The sequence below is a fragment of the Mesoplodon bidens genome (genome assembly GCF_964165515.1).
Source record: "Mesoplodon bidens genome assembly, chromosome: 1".
Lineage (NCBI taxonomy): Eukaryota > Metazoa > Chordata > Mammalia > Artiodactyla > Ziphiidae > Mesoplodon > Mesoplodon bidens.
Window position 1 is genome coordinate 55,248,207 of NC_138176.1, and position 9,481 is coordinate 55,257,687.

Sequence of the window (9,481 nt, forward strand, 5' to 3'; positions counted from 1 at the left end):
GAATAACCAGCTGCTGCCTGGATGAGGATGGAATACACGACTGTGTGATAGGCCCACCCCTACCAGGATCTGGGTCAGCACCACCAGAACCACATGGGGAGGACGAGAAGGACATAGTTCCCAAAGGAAAACACAGATGCCACTCTGTCAAAATTCTGTATGTCTGGCAGGTGGTTCCCGGCACTAGGAATTGTTCTCCCCGACGGATGCCACACTGAGTACCACGGTGGATTACACACAAGCAGATTGGTGTTCTGAGGAGAAATGAACTCCTGTGAAGCTGCCTACACATCATGTGATCCTTCACTCAGTTTTCACATCTATTCCCAGTGAGGTGCCAGTTCTTAAAATTCTTAAGAACCTTAGCTCCACACTGAAAAAAGACTATTTCTAATAAGCATCCATGACTATGTCTTGTTATTAAACAGACTTTGTAATCTCTTTCTTTTCATTTAAACAGAGTTTGGGTTTATTCGATACCACCAGTGAAGGTGGCTTAGTTGGGAGGAAGAAAAGGAAGGAATTGTTTGTTTTTTTCAAATATTCCAATTTTACAAGTGGGCTGTTTGATCCCTTGGGATATTTTAATTACTTCCTGTTATGAGACCAGTCAAATGGGATGAATGAATCAGACCATTCGGTTGGAAGCCATAAATGTTAGCTGAATGGACAAGAAAACAAGCCCTCTTTTTTTCCAAGTGGCAGCAGAAGAATGTATTCAAACTAATGCTGGCACTAGGCTGGTAGAATCATCATCATTTCTTACTTTGGGACTTTCCACATTTTGAAAAGCATTTATCCAGCATGTGTGTCGTGGACACTTTTGGTTTGCTATGATTATCAATCCCTGCTTTTCCTTTCTAATAGGCATACATTTTGTCCAAGTATCTAACTCTACCCAACAGGGTTCATGGGGTCACCAAGGATAGTTCCTGATTAATTTACTTCAACTAGCACATGGGGTTCCCCAAGGATAGCCAAGCAGAGAGATGGAATAATCTGGACTCCTAAGGCTGTGATGGTTCTTCACCTGTGTCTTTTTTACCTCTGGATTTTCTACTCTGTGATTTGTTATATAAGTTAGTGCAAGTCAGGAGTTTCTTTTATTTGTAGCCCAAACTAATACAATGTACCATACCCTGTAAGGAATTGCCCTTTATTCAGGCAATGTCCAATTAAGACTGCTTCTTCCCTAACCTACTCTGGGCACTAGAACCCAGACTGTAATTTTCAATCGGATCAACCCAAGAGTAACTGCCAAGAGTGCTTTTGGCTGCAAATATGATAAAAAGTTGCTTAAACATTTAGATGTTTGTCACATGGAACAAAAAGTTCACAGCTGGTAGGGTGGCTTTACATTACCTTCGGGCTCAGGGCGTTCACATCTTTCCTTTCTGTCTTCATCAGCAGTGCGTAGACTTCTGACCTCATGCTTGTAGCCTCATTGCTGCAAGTTGGCTTTTATACTTCCAGATGTGCATCTGATTCAGGAGAAGGGGGGCAGTGGCAGCACTGGCAGATTTCCCAGTTGCCTTCAATTTATGTCTCATGGCGAGAAATGTATCACAGGGCATCCCTAGATTCATGGGAATCTGGCAAACTGTTCTTAGCCTAACATACTGCTACCCTAACAAAACTGAATTTTCCTTATTAAGAAGGAAGAAAATGTTTATTAGGTAGGTGGCTCACAATGACTGCAGCACTAGCTCAGATATTTATCTGTAGTTCTTTAAGAAACTAAGGAGGTTCTTTAATTTGAGATTTTTACAAAGACAGCAAGAAGATTAGATGAGAAGGACCCAGCTCATTCCATGGAATTAACTACTTATAGTTAACTTAAGCATGAATAAAGAGGACCCAGACTAGAAACAACAACAAAGTCTTGTATATTCCTCCTTACCTGAGGGGAGTGATGTAAACCTTAACCAGGTGCAACTAAAGGAAATGTTTCACCCAGATCTTCCTTCCTCATCATCCTGCTTCTGCACCATTCACAGACCTTCTCTGGGTCTCACAATGTTATATGGTCGTCTCCCTCTAGAAGAGCTTGTGGACACATTGCACTCTCTCTTTCCATCATGGGCATCCGGTGATCCATCTATCCATCCATTTATTTATTCAATATAAGTTTTCTAAAAATCAAAGTACAGGGTCTTGTCAACAATACTTCCACAACTGTTAGATTCAATTTAGAGGGATATTCTTTTATCTGGCTTTGCTGTTTATGTGTTTATGTTATTTTGTTTGCCATCTGGCTGTACAATAGCGTGTTGGGACGTGAGGAAGTAAAAAAAAAAAAAAGCTTCTAAAACTTTAGCTTTGCTAGTGATGAGGCTACTGCACAGGTCTGTGTAAATGTTCCTTCAGTACGCTCACAGAATTCTTTGTTTTGCTTTCTGTCTATCAGAGCTGTTTTCCGCCTCCCTGCCACTCTCTGTTTGGAGCAAGCTCCCATCTTCACTGAGGGGGTAGGAGCAGGTTTGCTATCTGCCCTGACTTTTGACAGGAACAGAAGAGCTTCCAAGTTGAGGATTACTTGAAAAGTCCCCTTGGAGAGCTATCACTGACTCTAACACTTAGGGAGACGTCCAGGGCCGCATAATTAACCAGTGACTCTCACCCCTCTCTGCCACCAGCGCCACCGGCCCTTAAGCCCAGGGTTTTGCTATTAAATCCCACGCGGGTATATTAGTGCTCTTATTTTTACACAGTGGGAAAACAAGAGCGGGAGCAGCCTAGCATTTCTCTCTTAGCTGGCGACGAAGTCTGCTGTCTCATCTCCAGGAATTCCAGTGACTATGATTATTTTGCCAAGAAACGGAGAGAGAACTGCTCCCGTGAGCACATGTGAACACACGTAGATGATTTTCCCAAATGTGTTAGAAGATACCTTGGAAATGCACAGAGAGGTGCTCAAGAGTGGGTGAGCAGGGCCATTGTCAAGGGGAGGGGCAGAGAGGAGGCCTTTGGGTTATTTATTGCCCTGCAGCATGCACCCTAGCAACCCTTTTATCATGTCTCGTGAGTGTCTTGGTAGTGGGTTGGCTGGGGATTGGCTGCTGGCGGTTCCTCTACTGGTCTCGCTCGGCTTCTCTCTTGTACTGCCGTCAGTGGGCAACAAGGCTGGGTATCTGAGCCTCAGGTGCTCGTCTATGTGACTGACCTTCATGTGATGACTCATCCTCCAAGGCCGCTCCCTGTGGCCTTGTTTTCCGATTGGGGTACTCCAACTTCTTACTTGGGAGCTCAAGGCATGGCAAAAGGTTCAGGCCTTCTTAATGCCCGGGCTCAGAATCCTGTGACGTCACTGCTCCCAAATTCCATTGGTCATAGCGGTCATGGGCCAAACCAGATTAGGTGGAAGCAAATGTCTAATGCTTAGGAGTTTTAATGCTTAGACTGTCGTAAGGAAGAGAAGGCCCTGAACAAAACTGGCCTGTTTTTACAGCTTGACTTGTAGCCAGTACCAATACCTCCCAACAGATTAGTTTATGAGACAACCCTGACTTAAGGGACCTGGGTTGTGAAATAGGCTTATGCAAGATTTTGGAGTCAAGCTCGGAGTCAGGCTCAGATTCAGAGAAGCTCTTCATAACACACTCATTTCCACTCTGTAACTCCACATATGTTTTTAATAATCCTTTCCTTGGTATGAAGATAAGCCCTGCTTTAAAGCATTTGAAGAACATGCAGAGCCATGGCTCCATTCTGCTATGGCCAAGGCAGCCTTCACAATCACCTGTAGGAGCACCCTATTTAAGTAAAATGTGTTGATTATTTTTAGCACAACTTAAGCCCCGGGAGACTAATGAGGTGTTAACAGTGTGTGTTAATTATGTGATTTTTGTTGTCTTCATTAAAGTTAAGATTCTCCATCCTATTTGCCACCTGAAATCCCAGAGGAGCCACGTTACTCTTCTGACCCTGGCATCTTTTAGTTTCCCGCAGTTTGCACAATCGCATAAACATATTTTGTTTCCCCTGTGGAGAATCAGATGAGCACAGCTCCCACACTCAGAAGACCTTTGTTACCCCCTTCTTAATTATTATCCATTTTCAATCATCATTATTAGCGGTTGGATCTTACAGTAATGTCATGGTGCAGGAAGCTAGCGACATTAGCTCATTTTTCATTGTTTAGAGCTGACCGTCCTTCAACTCAACAGAAAACTGCCAAAGAAGCTGAAAACCAGGAAGAAGGAGAAGCACAAAAATCAGCTTTCATTGCTTTTTGCAACGCTTTAATTAACTGAGGAATTGTGTTGATTATTTTTAAACTTTTGCAGTATATGCTATACCTCCGTCCCGAGTGACAATACATCCCACCCAGAAAAACCTTTTCTCAGGAAGAGATAATCACCTATCCCAGACTCATTTGAAGCAGCAATCAACATCCCTTTCATGACTTTGTCTGCATCACTGATGTTCTGGGGGGACTTTATTTGGCAATGGTGTTGGGGGACTATTGTAAGTCCAGGAGGTAATGGAGTCAGGATTTCAGCTGAGGATGTCTTAATGATGGCCTCATCAGGGTGTATGAAGTTGTAATGAAAATAGCAGGTGCATCTGACTGGCAAATAGCACATTATGAGTCTTCCTAGTAATTAGAATTGCCTAAAAATGGAATGGGCTGTCACATGAGGTGGTGAGCTCCCCGTCAAAGAATCAGGGATGTTGAAGTGAGGGTTCTTTGTCGGGGGAGGTTAGACTTGATACTCTTTGGGGAGTCTTCCAACTTTCATCTAGATTCTGTGATTGTTGTAGGCCACACAGAGCAGTAGCCTTGACTTTGGAAATTTGCAAGTTGGGTCCCATGATGGAGTGTGATAGAGTAGAAGGTCAGGCAGTCCTGGGTTCCAACCCCTGCTCTCTTACTGGGGTGTGTTATTGTGAGCAAGTTACTTAAACTCTCTGTGCTCTCTAAAATGAGGATTGAAATATATGGCTTCTAAGGCTGTTGTAAGAGTTAGAAACAATACATTTAAAATACAAGACCCAAGGTAAGCACTCAATAAATCACAGCTCTAGTTGCTCTTAGGAGTCTAATTCTTTACTTTTTTATTCATTCTCCACTTCAATGATGCAATCTTGATTTGTAAAAATGGAAGAAATGGAGGGCTCAGAAAGATATTGGAGAAAGATCGAGCTTGTAGCTGGACTAGTTGAACAATGAAGGCAGAGCAAATCTTCATGCTGAGTCATCAGGTAGGGTCTCCTGAGCATGCAGAAACCTGCAGCACTGGCCCTTTCCTGGGAAAGGAGATTAGCACCGAGTGCCTGTAGAGTACCAGGAACATCCTCATGTTACCTTAATACTCTATAACATTGTCATACCAACCCTGAGAGGTAGGTCTGATCATCCCCATTTTACAGAGAGAAAAATCAAGTCTCAGAGAGGTCACATGCCTAACCTAAGGACGTATGGCCATTCCCCCAAACTGCTTCACCCACTCTACCACCAAGTCTCCCAGGTGTTCTGCTGTATCTTCCGTTCACAAGGCAGAGTCAATCCAGATGCCCTGTTGCCCTCTGAAAAGATGTTCCCACCTGATGGGATATGGCGAATTTAGCCCAACCAATGGAAGCCTCTAGAAAGCTAGCATTTGGAGGACTGAGCTAGAATCTATGTTTATAGACTTTAAATATGATCTGCCACTAACTCGTTCTTTATCTATTTATCTTGGGCTTTGTAGAGGGGACATATATGTCTGTTAGACCTTCGTCTCCCCTTTTGTCCACATGGTTCAAAATTTTGAAGTACAAAACAGGCATACACGACACAAATGAACATATTTATGAAACAGAAACAGACTCCCAGACATATAGAACAGACTTGTGGTTGCCAAGGGGGAGGGGGGTGGGGGAGGGAAGGATGGGGGTTTGGGATTAGTAGATGCAAACTATTCTATATAAGATGCATAAACAACAAGGTCCTACTGTATAGCACAGGGAACTATATTCAATATTCTATGAGAAACCATAATGGAAAGGAATATGAAAAAGAGCATATATATGTATAACTGAGTCACTTTGTTGTACAGCAGAAATTAACACAACATTATAAATCAACAAAATTATTTTTTAAAAGGCATACCATGAAAAGGCACCCTGATGCCCTGTCTCCCAGGTACACAGTTCTCCTTTCCAGAGACAACTAGTTTATACAATACAGTTTCTATGTATAGCTTCCCAGAGGTTTTTTTTTTAACTTGAGGTAAAATTCAGATATAGCAATTGTAAAGTGTACAATTCAGTGGCATTTAGTGTAGTTACAATGTGCAACCACCACTTCTCTCTGAAACTTCTTCATCCCCCCAGAAACAACAAAAAACAAAAGTAACCATTATGCTACCACTCCCTGTTTCCCCCTCCCCCTATTCGTAACCACTAATCTGCTTTCCATGTCTATGGATTTGCCTATTCTGGATATCTCCTATAAAAGGAATCATACAATATATGACCTTTTCTGTCTAGCTTCTTTCACTTATAATGTATTCAAGGTTCATCCAAGTTGTAGCGTGTATCACTACTTCTTTCCTTTTTACGGCTGAATAACATTCTGTTGTATGTATATACCACAATTTACTTATCCATTTATTTGTTGATGAATGACATTTGGGTTGTTTTCACCTATTTGGTTATTATGAATAATGCCGCTGTAGTAATTCGTGTGCAAGTTTCCATGTAGACACATGTTTTCATTTCTTTTGGGTATATACCTAGGAGTAAAATTGCTGGGTCATACAGTAATACAATAGAATTTAAATATTGAGGAATAAGAGGTTATTAAACATGTGATTTCCCCTATTTTCACACTGTTGCTAGCATACTAAGCATATTGTGTTACACTTTGCTTTATTCATTTGACAATGGGTTTTGGAGGTCTTTTCAGTGGTGTGCTAGTAAATGTTTAACAACTAGGTCTCATGGGGTAGGGAGTTCCTTGATTGGTAGCATTTACAGATGTCCATGGTATAACTGCCACCGTGGTCAATTTCAAGCTTTGTGAGGTCACTGACTGCAGAGTTAGGAAGAGAAGCTAATTATCTGCGCTCATGAATTGGTCCAAGCGACCTCCAGCACACAACTGGATCCTTCCATATCAGAGCATGAAGACCTGCCTCATTCCCTTTTATGACTGCATAGCAGGTCATTTTAGGGTGTACTATAATTTTTTAACCAGTCCCTCATGGTAGACACTTAGGTTGTTTCCGGTCTTTTACTTCCACAATCCAGACTTTAATGGATAACCTTGTATGCGTGTCATTTGCTCATGTGCAAATATAGCAGAGGACATGGTTCCATGACTTCTTTTTTTTTTTTTTTTTTTTTTTTTGCGGTACAGGGGCCTCCCACCGCTGTGGCCTCTCCCGCTGCGGAGCACAGGCTCCGGACGCGCAGGCTCAGCGGCCATGGCTCACGGGCCCAGCCGCTCCGCAGCATGTGGGATCTTCCCGGACCGGGGCACAAACCCGTGTCCCCTGCATCGGCAGGCGGACTCTCAACCACTGCGCCACCAGGGAAGCCCTCCATGACTTCTTAAGAACCGCTATGGGAAAAAATTCTCAGAAGACAATTTATTCCTTCACTGGACAGTTTTGGCTGTTAGGAAAAATTCTATGCAAAGAAATTGTCTGCTTTATCCCAGTCTATTTGTGACTAAAATAGATGCCAATTAACTAGCCACTTGCCAGAGTCAAATAATTAATGTAAAACTTTGAAATGAAAAGCATGTTTTTCTTCTTAAAGATTGGAATTTGTGTAAATACAAAGTAACATGGTTTATACTTGGTGACCTCAAGCACTCTCACAAGAAAGAGAAAAAGAGAAAGAGAAAAAAATCCATTCCTGGGACATAGTGACCCTGCTCTGGAGTCCAAAAGGGTCAGATTTGCAGCAGAGGGAGCCAATCAGGGGATTAGGAAATAGGATAGTTGTAGAGTTTCAGCCCAGCTCTTCCTTAGATTATTTGATCAAGGAACTGGAAGATGGTGTTTCTCAACCATCTCATTGCACTTTAGAATCATCTGGGAAGCTTTTAAAATCTTAATGTCCAGGCCAGAGTCTAGACAAATCAAATTAGGCTCTGCCGTTGGGGACACAGGCACTTGTGTTTTTTAAAACTCCCTTGGTGAGTCCACTGTTCAGCCAAGATTGAGAAGAGAATATGAGCAGGGAATCAAATTAGAGAAATAGGGAAACACATTTGTATTAGTCAGAGTTCTCCAGAGAAAAACCAATGGGATGTGTATGTACATAGAAAGAGTTTTATTCTAAGGAATTGACTCATGGGACTATGGAGATGGAAAGTCCAAAATCTGCAGAATGGGCCCACAGACTAGAGACCAAAGAAGAGGAGATGCTGCAGTTCAAGTCTAAAGGCCATCTGCTGCTAAATTCCCTCTTGCTTGAGGAGGTTGAGTCTTCTGTTCTACTCAGGCCTTCAACTGACTGGATGAGGCCCACCCACAATATAAAGAGCTATCTGCTTTGCTCAAGGTCCACTGGTGTAAATGTTAATGTCACCCAAAAACACTGTCACAGAAACATTCAGAAGAATGTTTGATCCCATATCTAGACACTGTGGCCCAGCCAAGTTGACGTATAAAATTAACTATCACAATTTAACAGGTGTTAGGGGATACTCAAAAATTTCATCTTTAGGGTGTAAAGACAAGAGTTCAGTGGTTATTTGAAAGTATATTTCTCTGGTTTGGTTACAAACAGATTCGATTTAAATTCCTTAGCTGCTCCCCCAATTATTGATGCCTTATTAAAAGGTTAATTGATGCTTTTGTTAAAAGATAATCAACTTTTTTTGCCAGCAGGAGTGAGTGTTAATTGTGGAAGGAGATTCACTAGAGTGGATATAAAAACGTTGATCTTAAGTCAGGAACATATTCCTTTAAGAAAATCTGGGGCTTCCCTAGGGGCGCAGTGGTTGAGAGTCCGCCTACTGATGCAGGGGACACGGGTTTGTGCCCCGGTCCGGGAATATCCCACATGCCGCGGAGCGGCTGGGCCCGTGAGCCATGGCCGCTGAGCCTGCGTGTCCGGAGCCTGTGCTCCGCAATGGGAGAGGCCACAACAGTGAGAGGCCCGCGTACCGCAAAAAAAAAAAAAAGAAAATCTGATTCCTTCTGCTCTCTTGAAAGAACCCCAGTATCAAAACCCAGAATTAAAAAGATCAGTGTTGAGAGTTCTACTGGTCTCAGCAGAAAGGAATATGTGGCTTATTGGGAAAATCTAAAAGGACTTCAGAGCCTCTCTATGTCACCAGCAATACTTACTTTCTTCCGTAGTAACTCCCCATGTTTGGAAGTTTAGTTTAGTTTAGAATCCAGTTTTTCTAAGCAGCTGACCATCAGGTTGCCCAAATATCCCAAGGTGTTTGATTTCAAGTAGGCTTTGAATTGAGTGAGGAATCGGAGGCCTTTGGCCCAGTAGCTTCCATCTGGCTTTGTACCTCCCACTCTTGTTC